The following is a 20,971-nucleotide window of genomic DNA, read 5'->3' on the forward strand; positions in this document are numbered from 1 at the left end:
TCTGATTGGACAGATTGAACAACTAAGCATCTCTGACACCGGCAGTGTCCTTGGCCTCCATGATGAGACTGTCGTGCTCGCAGCAAAGGGCCAAATGTGTTGAGACACATGGGCTTCCCTGATGAAGGGGCCGACTGATGGCTTAACACAGGGGGACTGGTGCATTGTGGACCATCAGCAGGCATCACTCGGGTCACTCCAAGCCATGGCCCATTAGGAGTCCGTAAACTAACACTGGTTGTCAGGCAGGAGCGCTGGAAAGGGAGCCACGGAGGAGGGCCTCCGACTTCTTAGGCCAGCTCACCACAAGGTTTCTGCACCGGTGAGCACGATCAAACCCCGTCCTGGCTGGCCCTCGCCAATCCGTCCTGTCACTCTATTAAACAGAATGTATTGGTTGTTTCACGCCAAGTTAAGGAGGTGACAGGGAAAGTCAACTTGACCTTGGAATGCTCCAACAGGTTGAGTCCACTTTTAAAGACATGAGACCAAAACACAAATAAAGTTTTAACTTGTTAGTTAAGTCATTTAGTTAGTTAACTATTTATGTTTTTTTATAACTATCTACCTATGAACAATTTAAGATTCACATTGTTTTTCTTAACTGGTCAACATACAACAAAGCCTTTCCAAAGATTGTCAAAAACTGTGTTAGTGCACAATGATGCACAACAGTACATTAAGATTGACCTCTTTCCACAACATAACTGAATAAATGTATGCATACATAATTGCATACAATTAAGTAAGCGGTCCCATCAGACAGACCTGGTTCTGACTGTAGTGGCCTGGTCAAGACTTTCCCATCTGCATTTTTCATGGTCTGTATTTTGGTTTCTACGGCCAAGGAAAAGAGGATGAAGTCCTCTAAATATTTATCAGCTCGTGAAAGCTGTGCCTTGGCCAAAATATATGAGAGCCTGGAGTCGATCCACTGCCACATTCCTCCCCGGTGCAGAAGTCCATGACAGTGCCAGTTCCCTGGAGAGTTTGTCTTTTCTTATGGGCACATGAATCATCAGCGACACACTTCTAAATACACACAGGTACAGTACATGCAGTACACTTCCAAACTGTCTAACATGATAGACTGTAACAGATAATTGTACACAAGCTTTCTTGTACAATGTTGTAATCGCTTCAATTGACAAAATGATGATTAAAGGATCGCAATTTAAAGAAAATAAAGAACAATGATGTATCCATGATGTGAGAGACCAACTCAAGGTTCCTTAATAAGGCTGGAGGTTATTTAACTTATTCTCTAGTCTCCACAAACAGGCCTACTTGCTGCACCCAATAGTCTTTTGTAATAGCTGAACAGGTCTTTCAAAATGAGCCTTAGGATCGTGATCTAACTGAAACCTACACTATTGAATCTCTCTTTTTGCACTACATGTGTGGACTGTTGACTTATGTGTATACACAGAAAGGTGACCAGATCTTGGAATCAAGTGGATGGGCCCTGCAGAAATAATTGAACTCCATTCGAAAGGAAAATATTTAAGTGCCTGGTACATTTAAAAGAACAATATTTTCTTTAGGCCCAATGTATTTGGACTGCAAGGTCTGCTGGTCTCAGAGTTGATCCCGTACGTGCCACGCGTAAAGCTATTCACAATAAAGCTTTTCTAGAGTAGACTCCTATGGTGGTGCTTAGATAGACTGCTTAATTAAGCTGGATCTCATTGACCTTCTCATAACTGTTGTCACTCAGCATGCATCTCACTAATACACATGTTAAATAGGGGGTCTTTTGTATCCACACCACACTGATTGAACTATAAGGAGCCCCGGAGGATTGAAAACATTATTTTTAACAGACAATAATAATATTATTAACAGAGTAAATGATATTTGTAAAATGTGTACACGGGCTTATTCTTATCAAAGTTCAGTATTTTTTCTGTAAGTGAAAAAGAAGTGGACAGCGATTTAGACTCTCTGTGTCTCTTTGGTCCGGATTGTATTTTGAACAATGCCTTGTACTTTACTCTGCACTCTATGGCAGGAATAGCTCAGTCAGTGAGAGGAAAAGGTTGCAGCAAAGCATGAGATGTTTGTTGGGTTGCCTCGTGCTTACTGTAAAACAAACCCAACAACCAACACATCCAATAAACTGGCTACAAAACATGAGAGCAGGAATACTTTTCCCACACGCCCCCAGAATCTGATAACAAACTCACTCTGCAAATTCCCCCGATGACAGCGGGCCTGATAAGTTGATGGTCACCCTGATATGTGGGGCAAGGCGCTGTAACCAGAGAATGTTCCATCGCCGTTGGGGTTTACTCACCAGATACACAGCCAAGTCAGTGCTCTCCACCCCAGTTTACTCACAACTAGATAGAGCCAAGTCAGAGCAATGCCCTCCGCTAAAGAACCCATAATTAGAACTCAGAACTAGAACTAGAGAACCCAGAATTAGAACCAAGAACCAGAATTAAAACCTAAAACTAAATAAAACAGAACTACAGAACCCAGAATTAGAACCAAAAAAACTGAATTAGAACCCCAAACTCCAGAACCCAGAACTAGAACCCAGAACTAGATATCCCAGAATTAGTATATACTTAATTTTATCCCCTTCTTGCACTGTACAACAATCGCGGTCTTAGTTAGCCGGGTTAGCTAGGAATTCAGTCTTGCAATCACACTTTGTCAGCCTAAGATCGATCAAACCAACTTATCGTGAATGATTCATAAATGATCCTGCAGTATTATCACACATCTTCAGGCAGCTATAGTTTTACTGTACTTCAGGGGTTTGTATCAGTTCAGCAAACAGATAAACGGTTATAAGTCTCTCTAACCTTTTAAGGGTAGAGTATAGTATATCATTTTCACATCGCTGTCTAATGGTAATTAGATGTGTACATACTACAGCACATGACTGGCGTATAGATGTACATAGTTACATCCCACTGGGCAGAAACTGGTTGAATCAACGTTGTTTCCACGTCATTTCAACAACAAAAATTCAACGTGAGGACGTGGAATCAATGTGGAAAACTGATTGGATTTGCAAAAGTCATCAACGTAAAGGAATCTTGCATTTATTTTCACTCAACTCTTAACCTAAATCCAATGGCATAATTACATTTTTGCTGAGTTCACATTGAATTCACATTAGGTGACAACTCAACCAAATGTAATACAAAACTAGACATTGAACTGATGTCTGTGCCAGTGGGATAGTTACGGCGCTTGACATAGGCCTACATGCTTTATTTCCCCAGAGATGTGAATTAAAATGAAGAATAATGTTTGATTCTTTGAAACATGGATAATTATTTGTAGTCTTGACAGTGGCAGGTGGTCACTGTCACAATGGGCCTGTCTCAGCAAAGTGTGAGGCCATACACCTGTGGAGACTGGGACAATTAGTCTAGAAGAGCAAGGACCACAGCCCTGTGTTCAAAAGATCTGAAGGGCAGTAAGAGCGTTGGGGCCAGTAACAGAAAGGTTGCTGGTTTGAATCCCTGAGCTGACTAGGTGAAAAAATGCATGCCTCTCCAAAACTGTATTTAAAGTGTGGATTGGTTGGCCAAGAGAAATCAACCATGTAAAAAATATAGATATAAATCAATCTAAATATATTTCTGGTCCAATAATGGGTTTTACTAGAGTATTTGCTACAGTAGGCCTATTACTCAATAAGTAGACTGACAAATATTGAATGACCCTGGTAGCCGTGTACACTGCTAAACCACAAAGCTGCAAACACAGTACAGAAGGTCTCTTTTTTTAGTGTCATGATGAAAGACATGGGATTAATAGGAGCCCTCTGTGACTTGGACACCTCCCGGGTAACTGTACCTTGAACACATGGTTTTGCTGAGGAGTTGAACGATGGCACTCCCAAGGCCAAAAGTGACTGCCTACAACCTCGAGCAGACATAAACCTGATTTACTCCTGTCACTTGGTCTACGACTGTTTTATGCATAAAGACGACATGAAGTACCGTTAAAATGGAGAGTAGTGCATTGTTTATTTTCACAAGAACATTCCAGGAGTTGACAGCTATTCCCCTTACCATTCTCAAAGAGCTGAAGTGCTGTGTATTTTCCAGACTCCAGACACTCTGGACTCCCACTAGCATTCGTATGTCTAGTACGCGAAATAATGCGTCTCTTATTCACCACTTCCATTTGATAATGCTACTGACTGAATGTGCTTCATCTTGGTAATACTAATCACTGAAATGCACTTCCAAAGACCATCTTAACCTCATTTTGCTGTGTGTTGTCAAAGCGCAACAAGCGAGTGACTTGGGTTGAGATCTATATTTGAATTCTGGGGTTCGTGGCATTCCGGAACACATTCTCTACATGGCTGCACAGGGCTCTCTACGAAATGTCACAGTAACCAGATCGTTACACACTTGACTCCAGTAACACCTCCGTTAATTACCATGGAACAGAACCACGTGCTGATCCAAGAAAAGATCCCAGAATTAGCATACATGTTTATAGATTACTTTGTGCTAAGAATGTGTGTTACACAAGTTTGTGGTAAAATAAATAAGCTTCCCTAAATAAACTTCACACATATCGATTAATCGTTTTTTCTTAAGATGTTGTGGACTTTAATAATACTTACTTAAATTTGTCAAATCAATGGCAAAGTCTTTTGTTCACAATCACAATTACATTTAGTTCACAATCTGACTTGTAATTTACTGTTTGAGAGTGCTATGCATGAACTGAACTGAAGCAGACAAAGGTACCATTTCACGCATCAGGCATCTCCTAAGGAGGTTCCCAGTCAGCCCGAGGGTTCAGAAGGTCAGGAGATTAATCTACAGATCCCTTGGGTTCAGTGTTTTTACAGGACAGAGCGAAACTTCTAAATGCTCCCCATTGTGTTGCAAAACTGGTGACTCATATTCATATGGGAAATAAAACTGTGACCTTTCACCCCTGGTCTCCTGGTCAATCAACGAGAGACATAGGCTTCATCCCAAATGGCACCCTATTCCCTATGCAGTGCACTACTTTTGACCAAAACCATCTAGGCTCTGGCCAAAAGTAGTACACTATGTAACAAATAGGGTGCCATTTGGAACGCATGCATATCATGTCAAAAATGTGTTATATTTACCAGATGCCATATTAGGTTAAAAGTGGCCAACAATCTTAACTAAATTTAACCAAAGCGAACCAAAGAGAGTCATAGTGTTCCATTTTGGAACAATGACAATACCTAAAGCCGGGAAATAGAAACGCAGAATAATTTAGATGGAAACAAAACATTATGAATGGTCCATTAGGCTGTGTGCTGACTACAGGAGATGGCTAGCTGCAACAAAGGAGGTTGGACAGGGAAATAGTGTTTTTTGTCTTCTAATTCCACCAATGAATGAAAAGAAGGAACAGAGAGAAAGAGTGAGAAAGAAACTGACTCAATGAAAAAGATTTTAAAAAGTCTTACTGGGCTAGGTCTCTGAAGCCTGAGGTTCAGAGTGGACCCATGCAGTGGGCTTTTCCCAAACACTTTGTTAATTTGTCTGTTTGACAGACTGGCTGGACAGCTCTCTGGCTGCCTGCCATGTCCTGCCTGGGACACTGGACCAATTCCTGGATGGGAAGCCGCCTCAGCCCCCCTCCCACCCCAACCCTCTGCCCCTCTTGTCCCCCTGCCTGGACATTGACCCAGCTCTAGTGCAACCTGGACTCAGGGGTAGACGTAATATAGTAAACGTAAACCGGTCACCCTCCATTTAGTATGATATGTTACATTTTGTATGGTATGTAATCATTTGTGGTGTGTTCCGAATTATAATTCGTATGATATGTTACGAATTGAAATTCGTACAATGAGACCAGGCTGTCTCGTGCCACAGGCTCAGCCCCCCCTCCCCTCTCTCAGCCCCCTTCCTGATCTTTTGGCCCCTCTGGTCCTCCTGCCTTGCCACTAGACTAATTACTGGGCAGGACACGCCCACCAAAGCCCCCCTTTCGTCCCAACCCTCTCCCCCTCTTGTCCCCTACCTGGACCTGGACCCTGCTGTAGGGGCTCTCTATGGCCTCATTGACCAGAGGGAGGAATGCCCCAGGCTGGTGCTGCTGACGTCTTTTCCCTAGCTTAGTGGCGGCCATTCCTGGGCCCTGCGTTTGTCTAGCCAAAGCCTGGCACTCAGCGTGCGCTCTTCTTTCACCGCTGGCACGGACACGCCATTCTGTGTTTGATTATTTAGCAGTTTAAAGGTGGCTTGCTGGGCGTAAACTGTCTCCTCCCTGCCCTGCTGCTCGTTCTTTGTTTAGGGAGCTTGCTGCGGAGCAGGGTTTTTGTGAGCCGGGAGTAGGGGTGGAGGAAGGGGGTAGGGTAGGTGTGAAGATTTAGGGGTGCATAACTTCAGGCTGCCCACCTCATCCCGACAGAGCTACAGCTGACAACAGATCTAGCAGTGGGGCTGCTGCCATCTCCATTTACACGGGGACCCCCATGTGCTTCATTAGCGCTGGCCTGGCAAAGTGAAACCAGTTGTTCCACAGACTCAACAAGTGCAGCAAATAAGACCTGATGGCTGTTTTGATTTGTAGTTAGTTACAAACGGGATCAAATATCTATACTACGTACTTTTAGTAGCCTTCTTACTGGAGGTTATACATTCTGTATATTATTTAGACTTAAACTGTTTTTGTATTATTCCCTTTGGCTACTCTATTTGAATTTGAACAAAGTGTCAAAGTCCATATCGTTCTCCAGTGCATTTGGATAAATGTATAATATTGTTTAATGACCCTCCTCTGACTGTTATCTTCTGTATAGAGCAGCAGGGATCAGTTAATGAACCGAACCTGCCCATCAGACCCCAGTTAAGCTTTTAGAGAACCACATCCAGTGTGAAACCTAGCCCGCTAAACACCCTTACCGTACCTATTTGCCTGGTAATTGTGTAATTAGAGAATCGCTAAATAATTTACCCACCAACAGGGACATAATTTGCAGCAACATTTGCTAACAGAAGTGAGTTCTCAATTTATAAACATGAATTCAGGGTTAAATACCTTTCTCCACCCTGAATCCTTTCCTGAATTATTTTCTCTAATTCAAACACACACGCACACACAAATGTGAGTTTTGACCTTTTCCTCTAGTGAAACAGAAAGAGCAATGCAACACTTCTTTATATTGCCCAACAGAAGTTGGGCGTTACACCACTCCCAACAAAACTAGATAGTATTGTCAAACTATAATGTCATGGTGGATCTCTGGGTTACATCCAGAGATCAGGAACAAAAGTATTTACAAGGTTGTCATGATAAGAAGACCTGAGGCAGTATAGGAGATAAGCTCTTCCTCCGCACACAATGCACAATTCAGCTATGGTTGTGTCTCAAATGGCACCCTATTCCCTACATAGTTCACTACTTTTGACCAGAGCCCTGTGGGTCCTGGTCAAAAGTAGTGCACTATTGGGAATAGGGTGTCATTTGGGACGCATCATACATCCTCTTGGATCCTGTGGCAACCTACCCAGCCATGATGTCACAACACGCTTCTCTGTTGTTTATCTCTGTCATAAAAGTTAGGGAACGTCCCAAATGGCACCCTGCTCCCTATATACTTCACTTCTTTCGACCAGGGCCCAAAGGGTCCTGGTTAAAAGTAGTGCTCTATGTAGGGAATATGTTTTAGATGTGTCTCCATTCCCTAGTTATGAATAGAGATGTTATCTCAAACTATCTCAAACTGTACAATAGAATACATTATCCATTGTAGCACTGTATATTAAAACGGCTATATATATATCAGAGCACAAATATGGATATTTTGACTTGACATGAGGCAATAAATCATCTTAAGGTTACAAAGTAAGTAATGACTGTTGCACTGTGACTGTTTGTCTCATTTTCTAAGCACACTCAAGATGAACAGCTCTGCCAAGAAATAACCCCATTTCATGAGAAACACACAGCACAGCAGAGCAGAACACAGAACTGCCTACAGGAACTGTTACATTTGAAAATCCTACAGGCAGCAAGCCACAATAAGACACATGCAAACCAAACCAACCCAACCACTGCTTCTCTTGTTAATCCACAGCACACATCAGGGAAACGCTGCCTACATGCAAATTACCCTCCAAAAAGATAAAGTAATTCATTCTAATTGGGCCAGTTCCACAGAAACTGGGAGTGAGAGTAGGGGTGCTCTGGAGCGCTGTTTTTGATGGAGCAGAGAGCGGCGAGCCCCATATGCTGTAGTCGGGAGCACATCTGTTGTTGCCCACTGCCCAGGGAGAATTCCCCTGGCATACAGAGAAGACTGGGGAGAGAGAGAGAGAGAGAGAGAGAGAGAGAGAGAGAGAAGAGAGGAGAGAGGAGAGAGAGAGAGAGAGAGAGAGAGAGAGAGAGAGAGAGAGTGTGTCACCTACAGTTACAGTACCACCACTGATTTACAAGGCGATGCCAAACAAACCTTGGAATTATATTCCAGCCTGCCACAGATACCAAACATAATTGGCCCCACAATTGTATTAAACCTAGCTATTATGTAGTAATAAAAAAATCTTGGTATTGATTTACTTTGACTATATATATCCATAACGCATTCATTCAATACACATCTATAAGCATTTGATAACTTTGCAATAACAGTTCCCAAATGCAGTATTAAAACCTGTTCAACTCTGAGCGGTTAAATTGGAGTATGCAATCTGACCATAGCACTAGTTCCAATTCAAGTGCCAATGCCGTTTGACAAACTCCAGGCGTTTACATTTGTTTGATGATAGAGCTCTTTGGCAGAAAGATGCATATGCAGAAAATAACCCCATGCCTGTTGTAAAATATGGTGGTGGACCTTTGATTTTATGGGGCTATTTTGCTTCAACTGGTCCTGGAGCCCTTGTTAAGGTCAATGCCATCATGAACTTTACCCAGTACCAGGACATTTTCACCAAAAACCTGGTTGCCTTTGCCAGGAAGCTGAAACTTGGCTACAAGTGGATCTTCCAGCAAGACAACAACTCAAAGCACACATCAAAATCCACAAATATATGGTTAATTGACCACAAAATCAACATTTTGCAATGGCCAACTCAGTCTCCGAACTTCAACCCCATTGAAAACCTGTGTATAGAATTGAAGAGGCGGTCCATAAGCACAGACAAAGGAAATCAAGCATCTGGAAAGATTCTGTATGGAGGAATGGTCTAAGATCCCTCCAATGCATTCTCCAACATTTAAAAAAAAAAGCTTCGTGCCATTATCCTCACAAGGTGAGGTTTTGGAAGGTATAGAAAACAGGGCTGCCAATAAAAAAAATATTAGTTTAAAATAATATAATTTTGAGCATACAATTAAGCTCAGTATTTGTATTATTCATTTTATAGTTTGTCTTGCTCATCTTTATCAAGGGTGCCAATCATTTTGGACCTGACTGTATGTATCTAGCCTGTACCAGCCCCATTTCCCCCAACGGCTGGTATAGATCGGTGACTCATTTTCTTCTTGTCACTGAGGTCAATGGTACATGAAGATCCCCACAGGGTTACATCCTCAGCGTATATTTTACAGATCAAATTGTATATTTGAGGATAATAACTCTTTTGCAACTCATTTGCAGCTCTCCTCCACATCATAATTACGTTGGTCATACTGGTCTATAACGTACACACGAAGGGTCAATGTATGAATTCTATGCAGTTAAAGTAAAGACATTTCTATTTTCCAATTAATAAATCATTTATGGCAAAGTACTTCATGGTAATTAACTGTGCAGTTTTCGACTCTGATCTATAACACCAACATTAAAGGTTGATGTATGAATTCTATGCAGTCAATGTTTATTTAAAACAAAACAGCTACATTTTAAGTGAGAAGTAGGAATTGGTCCTAAACCGAAAGATAAAGGTAATAATTCACATGAGCACGACAATGCCTACTCCACCCATGCTCTACCAAGGTTTTCCAGAGCATAGCTTTGACCTACTAAAGTAGCTATGTTGGTATTGTACTTCAATCTATTGGTAGGCAGGTTGCTTAGGATTCAAACCTTTTCAAGCAGCCTAATTCATACTCTTAGAGGAGGTGCCCACACAATAATGTGATTTGTACCGTATACAGTTGCCAGATGTTTTGAGAATGACACAAATATTAATTTTCACAAAGTTTGCTGCTTCAGTGTCATTAGATATTTTGTCAGATGTCACTATGGAATACTGAAGTATAATTAAGAGCATTTCATAAGTGTCAAAGGCTTTTATTGACAATTACATGAAGTTGATGCAAAGAGTCAATATTTGCAGTGTTGACCCTTCTTTTTCAAGAACTCTGCAATCTGCCCTGGCATGCTGTCAATTAATTTCTGAGCCACATCCTGACTGATGGCAGCCCATTCTTGCATAATCAATGCTTGGAGTTTGTCAGAATTTGTGAGTTTTTGTTTGTCCACCCACCTCTTGAGGATTGACCTCAAGTTCTCAATTTGTTTAAGGTCTAGGGAGTTTCCTGGCCATGCACCCAAAATATTGATGTTTTTTTCCCCGAGCCACTTAGTTATCACTTTTGCCTTGTGGCAAGGTGCTCCATCATGCTGGAAAAGACATTGTCCGTCACTAAACTGTTCCTGGATGGTTGGGAGAAGTTGCTCTCAGAGAATGTGTTGGTACGGCAGGGTAGCCTAGTGGTTAGAGTGTTGGACTAGTAACCGAAAGGTTGCAAGTTCAAATCCCCGAGCTGACAAGGTACAAATATGTCATTCTGCCCCTGAACAGGCAGTTAACCCACTGTTCCTAGGCCGTCATTGAAAATAAGAATTTGTTCTTAACTGACTTGCCTAGTTAAATAAAGGTCAAATTAAAAAATAAAATTCATGGCTGTGTTCTGAGGCAAAATTGTGAGTGAGCCCACTCCCTTGGCTGAGAAGCAACCCCACACATGAATGGTCTCAGAATGCTTTACTGTTGGCATGACACAAGACTGATGGTAGCACTCACCTGATGGTAGCTTTTTCCGGATACCCCAAACAATCGGAAAGGGGATTCATCAGAGAAAATGACTTTACCCCAGACCTCAGCAGTCCAATCCCTGTACCTTTTGCAGAATATCCGTCTGTTTTTGCTGTTATCAGTCTGTTTTTCCTGGAGAGAAATGGCTTCTTTGCTGCCCTTCTTGACACCAGGCCATCCTCCAAAAGTCTTCGCCTCACTGTGCGTGCAGATGCGCTCACACCTGCCTGCTGCCATTCTTGAGCAAGCTCTGTACTGGTGATGCCCCGATCCCGCAGGTGAATCAACTTTAGGAGATGGTCCTGGCGCTTGCTGGACTTTCTTGGGCGCCCTGAAGCCTTCTTCACAACAATTGAACCGATCTTCTTGAAGTTCTTGATGATCTGATAAATGGTTGATTTAGGTGCAATCTTACTGGCAGAAATATCCTTGTTGTGAAGCCATTTTTGAGCAAAGCAATGATGACAGCACGTGTAACCATAATTGACAGATTGTAACCAATCGTGTAACCATGATTGACAGAGGAAAAACAATGATTCCAAGCACCGCCCTTCTTTTGAAGCTTCCAGTATGTTATTCAAACTCAATCAGCATGACAGAGTGATCTCCAGCCATGTCATTGTCAACACTCACACCTGTGTTAACGAGATAATCACTGACACGATGTCAGCTGGTCCTTTTGTGGCAGGGCTGAAATGCAGTGGAAATGTTTTTTGGGGGATTCAGTTAATTTGCATGGCAAAGGACTTTGCAATTAATTGCAATTCATCTGATCATCTGATTCATCTGATAACATTCTGGAGTATATGCAAATTGCCATCATACACACTGAGGCAGCAGACTTTGTGAAAATTAATATTTGTGACATTCTCAAAACTTTTGGCCACGAGTGTACAAGTTAAAGTATTGGGTTATTCACACACCACACTAAAACCATTCAACTACCTTTTTAAGCTTTGTTTTAATTATATGAAAGCAAGTTTTGCTTTAATACTTACAAGATCATCATGCAAGCTGTTTTTTCTGGTAGTAATGAGGTAACTGCCAGTATTTGCATGAACCTTTATTTTAGCAATACAAGTCATCAGGTAATACATTGCATAACATATTTTTGGGGTCAGTAGGTGCCAAAAAAGTGGTGATGTGGTGGACACAGTCACTCATATACAGGTATAGAGGTCTATAGAGCCTGTCTCCAATTCTGATCTCTGTAACTGTTAGCTTACCTGTGTAATATTGACATAAACTCAGAAACACTTATTTTGCAAACATGGTCTTGATTTATCAATTGCTGTGCTGATCAATGGGCAGTTGATTACCTCTGTCAAATGAATATGTAGCTTAAAGTTATGTCTGTATTTGTGTTTATTTTTGCAATAAATGCTACAATAATAAACATTTACGATGGACATCATCATCCTTGTCCTTATAATTTTGTTTGCCTTTTAAATTATTACTGCCTTTTAGTGGGGATTTTTATCTTAAATTGTAAGTGAATGAAGGAACAGTAGTTTGAGATTTGATGTCATTACAATGTGTAATTTGTGACCGGTGCTGAGCGATTAACCGAAATGTTGGTTATATATAATGATATACACTCAGTGTACAAAACTTGCTCTTTCCATGACATAGACTGACCAGGTGAATCCATGTGAAAGCTATAATGCATTATTGATGTACTTGTAACTTGTTAAATCCATTTCAATTAATGTAGATGAAGGGGAGGCGACAGGTTAATAAGGATTTTCAAGCCTTGAGACAATTGAGACATAGATGTATGTATGCCATTCAGAGGGTGAATGGGCAAGACAAAATATTTGAGTGCCTTTAAATGGGGCATGGTAGTAGATGCCAGGCGCACCGGTTTGAGTGTGTCAACAACTGCAACGCTGCTGGGTTTTTCACACTCAACAGTTTCCCATGTGTATCAAGAAAGGTCCACCACCCAAAGGACATCCAGCCAACTTGACATAACTGTGGAATGCAACATCCCTGAAGTGTCACACCCTGATCTGTTTCACCTGTCTTTGTGATTGTGACCCTGACCCTGCCTGCCGACCTGTACCTTAGCACCCCTCTGGATTACTGACCTCTGTCTTAGCCTGACCCTGAGCCTGCCTGTCGCACGGTACCGTTGCCCCACCTCTGGTTTACTGACCCGTTCCTGCCTTGACCTGTCTATTGCCTGCCCCTGTTGGATTATTAAACTATTGTTTATTCGACGTGGTCTGCATTTGTGTCTTACCTTCATAACTGTGCAACGCCATTTCCCAAGGAGCCTCCATTGGTAGGCACGAGGAATTGCTTTGTGGGCTGATGGAGGGGGTCCAAATGTTGGCTGAGCACCATGACCGGGCATCGGATATGCTGCTGGAGCAATTCTGCGGGTAAACTGGGGGGCAACCTGCCATGGTAGTAACCCCACCACCCCTCAGCAACTCGGCGGTTAGCAGCACCACCCCACCCTCCACTCCACCTTCCCGGGAGCCCCGGTTACCTCCTCTGGAACGCTCCGGAAAGGTTAAGGACTAGCTTGCGGCTCGGGGGTTACCCACAGATTTTGACTCCCTCATCGATTTGACCATCCGCATCGTTGGGCGATTGTGGGAACGACGAATAGAGAGGAAATTTGATTACACTTGCACGTCCAGGGATTCCACCTTACCTCCAAGTCATCCTGGAAGTCCCCGACAGTCCTGTGGCTGGGAGCACCCGAGATTTCCTGACCTTCCCCGAGAGTCACAGAGGAGGGACAAGGCACTGTTTCCCGAACCCATGCAACTAGGCAGGGCTGGGCTGTTGCCAGCAGAACGACATCACTGGATCAGCACAAGGAGCTGTCTATATTGCAGGACTCTTGGTCATTTTGTGTCCTCGTGCCCGGTAAAAGACCAGGCTCACGGGTAGTAGCGAGTACTCTGGTGGGCCATATGGGAAACTTTTCCACTTTCCTTCTGCCGCTCCGCTCCTTTTACTGCGGGATTGACCTGTGTCCTAGCACCACGCTGCCCCGGGGGCGTCTGTACTCGCCCTCGGGACCTGAAACCAAGGCTATGGAAGACTACATTGGGAACTCCCTAGCTAGTGGATTTATCTGCCGCTCTTCCTCTTCTGCTGGTGCGGGGACTCAATGATATCACTGTTAAGAACCATTATCCGCTACCACTCATTTCCTTGACCGTCAAATCGCTCCAGGGGGCCACTGTGTTCTCCAAACTGGATCTATGTAACGCCTACCACCTGGTGAGGATACGAGAGGGGGACGAGAGGGGGACGAGTGGAAGACCGCCTTCAACACGGCCAGCGGCCACTACGAATATCTGGTCATACCCATCAACGCTCCTGCTGTGTTCCAGGCTCTGGTGAACGAGGTTCTCCGCAACATGCTGAACCGGTTAGGTCTTTGTCTACATCGATGACATCCTCGTCTTCTCCCACTCCCCCAAAGAACACATGTTCCATGTCTGGCAGGTTCTCCAGCGCCTTCTGGAGAGCAAGTTGTTCATTAAGGCGGAAAAGTGTGAGTTCCATAGTTCCACCATTCCCTTTCTGGGCTAAATCATCTCCGCTGGAAGCATCAAGTTGGATCCAGAGAAGGTGAGGTCAAGTGGATTGGCCTCAGCCTACGTCCAGGGTGCAGCTGCAACGGTTCCTGGTGTTCGCCAACTTATATTGCCACTTTATTCCCATCTCCAAGATCATTAGCCCCTCTGTTGTTTGTATTCTGCCCCGTACCTTTCGTATACATCCCACCTTTCATGTGTCCAGAGTCTAACCCATGTCTCACAGCCTTTTGTCTCCCGTTACTTTTTCAACAGTCTTGAAGGAGTTCCCGCATATGCTGAGCACTTGTTGGCTGATTTTCCTTCACTCTGTGGTCTGGTGATTGTGGAGGCCAGATCTGATGCAGCACTCCATTACTCTCCTTCTTGGCCAAATAGCCCTTACACAGCCTGGATATGTGTTGGGTCATTGACCTGTTGAAAAACAAATGATAGTCCGACTAATCGCAAACCATGGGATGGTGTATCACTGCAGAATACTGTGGTAGCTATGCTGGTTAAGTGTGCCTTGAATTCTAATCACCGATAGCGTCACCAGCAAAGCAAGCCCCCACACCATTACACCTCCTCCTCCATGCATCATGGTGGGAACCACACATGCGGAGATCATCCGTTCACCTACTCTGCGTCTCACAAAGACACGGCGGTTGGAACCAAAAATCTCATATGTGGACTCATCAGACCAAAGGACAGATTTCCACCGGTCCAATGTCCATTGCTCATGTTTCTTGGACCAAGAAAGTATCTTCTTCTTATTGGTGTTCTTTAGTTGTGTTTTCTTTGCAGCAATTCAACCATAAAGGCCTGATTCACACAATCTCATCTGAACAGTTGATGTTGAGATGTGTCTGTTACTTGAACTCTGTAAAGCATTTATTTGGGCTGCAATTTCTGAGGCTGGTAACTCTAATGAACTTATCCTCTGCAGCAGAGTTAACTCTGGGTCTACCATGAGAGTCAGTTTCATCATAGCGCTTGAAGGCTTTTGCGACTGCACCTGAAAACACTTTAACAGTTCTTGAAAATGTACGGATTATCTTTAAGTAATGATGGAGTGTTGTTTCTTTTTGCTTATTTGAGCTGTTCTTGCCACAATATGGACATGGTATTTTACCAAATAGGGCTATCTTCTGTATGCCACCCCTAGCTTGGCACAACACAACTGATTGGCTCAAAAGCATTCGACAAATGAACTTTTAACAAGGCACACCTTTTCAACGAAATGCATTCCAGGTGACTACCTCATGAAGGTGGTTGAGAGAATGCCAAGAGTATATTTAATATATTTGGATTTGTTTAACACTTTTGGTTACTACTGTACATGATTCCATATGTGTTCTTTCAGAGTTTTGATGTCTTCACTATTATTATACAATGTAAAAAATAGTACAAATAAAGAAAAACATTGGAATGAGTAGGTGTGTCCAAACTTTTGACTGGTACTGTATATATATATATTACTTTAATATCAGGACACTGTAAACTCCAGTGTACATTAAGCTATTTGAGAAGTTTTGAATCCTAAGGAACCTGCATACACATTGTTTGAAGTACAATAGACCAACATAGCTACTGTAGTAGGTCAAAGGAGTATTTATGTCTGTAATAAAGACGTTTTATGGGGAAAACCTGATTGGGTGGACCTGGTTCCCCAGTGGGAAGTCCTGGCTTCCATGTGAGTGGGCCTATGACCTCCAAGGCCCACCCATGGCTGCTCAGTCATGTGAAATCCATAGATTAAGCCCTAATTCATTTCTTTCAATTGACTGATTTCCTTTCATGAACTATAACTCAGTATAATCTTTGAAATTGTTGCATGTTGCGTTAAAAAAAATTCAGTATATTAAAGTATATTTTAAATTTACCATGGATAGTCAAAAGTCATTGTTTGCTGTTTTCAGAAGATGAATAGCTCAATTATTATATTTACAAAAGTCCCTTCAAATGAGTGGTTTCAGCTATTTCAGCCACACCCGTTGCTGACTGGTGTATAAAATCGAGCACACAGCCACACAGTCTCAATAGACAAACATTGGCAGTAGAATGGCCTTACTGAAAAGCTCAGTGACTTTCAACGTGGCATAATCATAGGATGTCACCTTTCCAACATGTTAGTTCTTCAAATTTCTGCCCTGCTAAAGCTGCTCGCGTCAACTGTAATTGCTGTTAATGTGAAGTGGAATCATCTAGGAGCAACAACGGCTCAGCCGCGAAGTGGTAGGCTACACAAGCTCACAGAACGGGACAACCGAGTGCTGAAACGCGTAGCGCATACAAATCGTCAGTGCTCGTTGCAACACTCACTACCGAGTTCCAAACTGACACTGGAAGCAACCTCAGCGCAAGAACTGAAATGGGTTTCCATGGCCGAGTAGCCGCACACAAGCCTAAGATCACCATGTGCAATGCCAAGTATTGGCTGGAGTGATGTAAAGCTCTCCACCATTGGAGTGATGGCATTCTCTGGAGTGATGAATCACGCTTCATGATCTGGCAGTCCGATGGATGAATCTGGGTTTGGTGGATGCCAGGAGAATGCTACCTACCCGACTGCATAGTGCCAACTGTAAACTTTGGTGAAGGAGGAATAATGGTCAGGGTCTGTTTTTCATGGCTAGGCCCCTTAGTTCCAGTGAAGGGAAATCTTAACGCTACAACATACAATGACATTCTAGACGATTCTGTTCTTCCAACTTTGTGGCAACAGTTTGGGAAAGGCCCTTTCCTGTTTCAGCACGACAATGCCCCCGTGCACAAAGTGAGGTCCATACAGAAATGGTTTGTCGAGAACGGTGTGCAAGAACATGACTGGCCTACACAGAGCCCTGACCTCAACCCCATCGAACACCTTTGGGATGAATTGGAATGCCGACTGTGAGCCAGGCCTAATTGCCCAACCTTACTAATGCTCTTGTGGCTGAATGGAAGCAAGTCTCTGCAAACATGTTGAAACATATAGTGGAAAGCCTTCACAGAAGAGTGGAGGCTGTTATAGCAACACATGACCATCTGATCATTTATCACCCCAGTGTTAATCTGCAAAATTGTATTATTCGCCTACCTCCTCATGCCTTTTGCACACATTGTATATAGACTGCCCATTTTTTTTTTTTCTACTGTGTTATTGACTTGTTAATTGTTTACTCCATGTGTAACTCTGTGTTGTCTGTTCACACTGCTATGCTTTATCTTGGCCAGGTCGCAGTTGCAAATGAGAACTTGTTCTCAACTAGCCTACCTGGTTAAATAAAGGTGAAATAAAAAAATAAAAAATAAAAATAAAATAAAAAAGGGGGACCAACTCCATATTAATGCCCATAATTTTGGAATGAGATGTTCGATGAGCAGGTGTCCACTTACTTTTGGCCATGCCGTGCATGTTATATTCATTTGTCCTGTTGTTAAAGCTTCTTAATGTGCAAAAGTACAATGTAAGTCTTAAAATAGTTGAGATACTGTACCATTGTTAACAATTGTTTGATGAGTTTTATGACGATTTTGTAATGTTTATTGACCGAGTTGCAAACGTGTTGACATTGTGCCAGGGGTTTAGCTAGCTGCTAGATAGCTAGTTATCTATCCGGAGCTCTTGCATAGGATGACGTGAATGCGCTATAGATGAGCTACAGACATAGAGTATTTCATTCATGTTTAATGATGTGGTTGGGACCTGTTATAGCACATTCATGAAATGCTTATACATGTGTAAAGAACGTGTTATGGATATAAAGTACATTTTTATCAAAATCTGTTAGCCCAGTTACTGGTTTGAGTGGGACTTATTAAGACTGGAAACCCCAGGGCCAAACATTCCCTCCAAACAGTGCTGGATCCTCTATATCTTCTAGCTTGGCTTGATTGACAGACCAAATTTGCCATTCTGCCAGTCAGCCTGCATGTCCACTCCTACAATGCAAACACTGGAGACTGTAGTTCAATCGTTGCACCGAGTACCAAGAATCCACATGGATTCTGAGGCTCAGTCTATATTAGTTCAGGAGATCCCAGTCCAGTTTGTTCCTGCTGCATCCCTGTTGGATTCTGTATGGGGCTGGGTGGATTCTGGCAGAGTGGAGTGGAGAACAAGAATATAGCTTAACCTGAACCTGTGGAACACAGCTTCATTCTTGACTATTTAGTGCTGAGGTTGATAGAATTGACTCCACAGTGGATTCTTACACCTATAGAATTCTAAGTCAGAACAATGCCGGTACCAACTTTCAAGGATTGATACAGATTGACAGACTGACTATCATTATACAGATGAAATAAAGGTTCTTAAATGGTTCTTCCTCAGCTCTTAATGTTCCTTGGAGAACTCTTGCCTGATAAAGAACCTTTGAGTTAAGTGTGGGGTTCTTGATGTGGCATCTACAGTTTTCAGAATTCTAAAAGGTTCTTGAAACGCATGGAAGCCTGCCGATGTGTCCCTTTCATAGCACACGGTAAATAGGCCAGTGTTAACTGCCGTTGATTTTTCAGTGTAACATTTCTAGTGTAGATTCAGGAGTTACACTGAATGAAAACATAAACGCAGCATGTAAAGTTTTGATCCCATGTTTCATGAGCTGAAATAAAAATTCACCGAAATGTTGAAACGTATGGAACCCTGCGTGTCTTTGTCACTAGCCTGATTCTTCAAAGAACCATTCCATTTATGGTTCCTCTGAGACCTTAAAATGGTTCCCCATATGTCATCGCTCTCAAGAACCTTATTTGGTTCCAACTTGCACCTTTAGTTTTAAGAGTGTATGGTGCTACAGCCATGTTCCAGTGAAGCATAGTTTCATGTAGTTTCAAGCAGTTATTTAGACTGGAAATGTTTAATCATCCATCCATCATTTTTTTTAAAGAACCCCAATCCATTATAGCCATTAGAATCTGTATATTTTCGACTCCAAAAATCAGCACACAGGGAATACAGTTAGTAGGGTATTTCAAGAGCAATTACTGTATGAGTTAACATTATATTTAATGGAAAAAATTACACATTTTAAAAAGATGCTTTTTGTGTTCCTCGTGGGACAGAACTGTGCGTGCAGTCCGTGTCGTACTGTGTTTTGGACTGTGTCCTGTCTGCCAGTGGGAGTAATGACAAGAGTGATTATGGTTCATTACAGTAACCATAGACGCTTGTGTATTTATTCCTGTTGTCCTTGAGTGGTTGGTTGGGTCCCAATTACTCTTCTACTTATTGTTGAATTGGTAGGAATGTTTCTGCAGAACACTGAAGTTATTTTCTGTGAAAGGGAGAGAGGGAGAAAGAGAGTGAAGAGTTAGTGAGAGAGAGAGAGAGAGAGAGAGAGAGAGAGAGGGACTCATTTAAATGTATATGGGCAAAAAAAGCAGGCCACCATCTATTGATCAGGCTTAGAGTGAACAAATCGTACAGTGTTGTTCTGCACAGACTTGTCTCTCAAATTGGATTATACACTGACTGTACAAAACATTAAGAACACCTTCCTAATGTTGAGTTGCAATTTTGCCCCCAGAACAGCCTCAATTTGTCAGGGCATGGCCTATACAAGGTGTTGATACACACAGGAAACTGTTGAGTGTGAAAAACCCAGCAACACAGAGTTTTTGACACAAACTGGTATCTACTACCATACCCCATTCAAAGGCACTTCAATCTTTTGTCTTGCCTATTCACCATCTGAATGGCACACATACACAATCTATGTCTCAATTGTCTCAAGGTTTAAAAATCCTTCTTTAACCTGTCTCCTCCCCTTCATCTACACTGATTGAAATTAATTTAACAAGTGACATCAATCATGGATGATATCATTCACCTGGATTCACCTGGTCAGTCTATGTCATGGAAAGATCAAGTGTTCATAATGTTTTGTACACTCAGTGTTTAATTAAATTGTGTTCCATGTGGGGCAGAACTGTACGTGCAGTGTGTCGGACTGTATTTTGGATTGTGTCCCGTCTATCAGTGGGGGTAATGACTAGAGTGATTATAGCTCATTACAGTATCCAAAATTGTTGAGTTGGTAGGAATGTTTCTGCAGAATATTTTATTTATTTATTTTTATTGAACCTTTATTTAACTAGGCTGAAACATACTGAAGTTATTTTCTGTGAAAGTGAGAGAGAGAGAGAGAGAGAGAGAGAGAGAGAGAGAGAGAGAGAGAGAGAAAGAAAGAAAGAAAGAAAGAAAGAAAGAAAGAAAGAAAGAAAGAAAGAAAGAAAGAGGAGGGGAGAGAGAGAAGAGAAAGTGTGCGCAATAGAGAGAGAGCGAGAGAGAGTGGGAGCTAGAGAGGAGAGGATTGGGGTGATGTTGTTGCTTAAGGTAGGTGGGAGAGTGGGCCACAATAGGGCTATTCACACAACTGTGTGTGAGAGAGAGATTTGATTCATACTTCTTAATGCGGGGACATTTTACATTTCTATGGGTTAAAAAAACAGGCCCCCATCTATTAACGACGCTTAGAGTGA

This window comes from Oncorhynchus nerka, linkage group LG22, assembly GCF_034236695.1.
Source record: "Oncorhynchus nerka isolate Pitt River linkage group LG22, Oner_Uvic_2.0, whole genome shotgun sequence".
NCBI lineage: Eukaryota > Metazoa > Chordata > Actinopteri > Salmoniformes > Salmonidae > Oncorhynchus > Oncorhynchus nerka.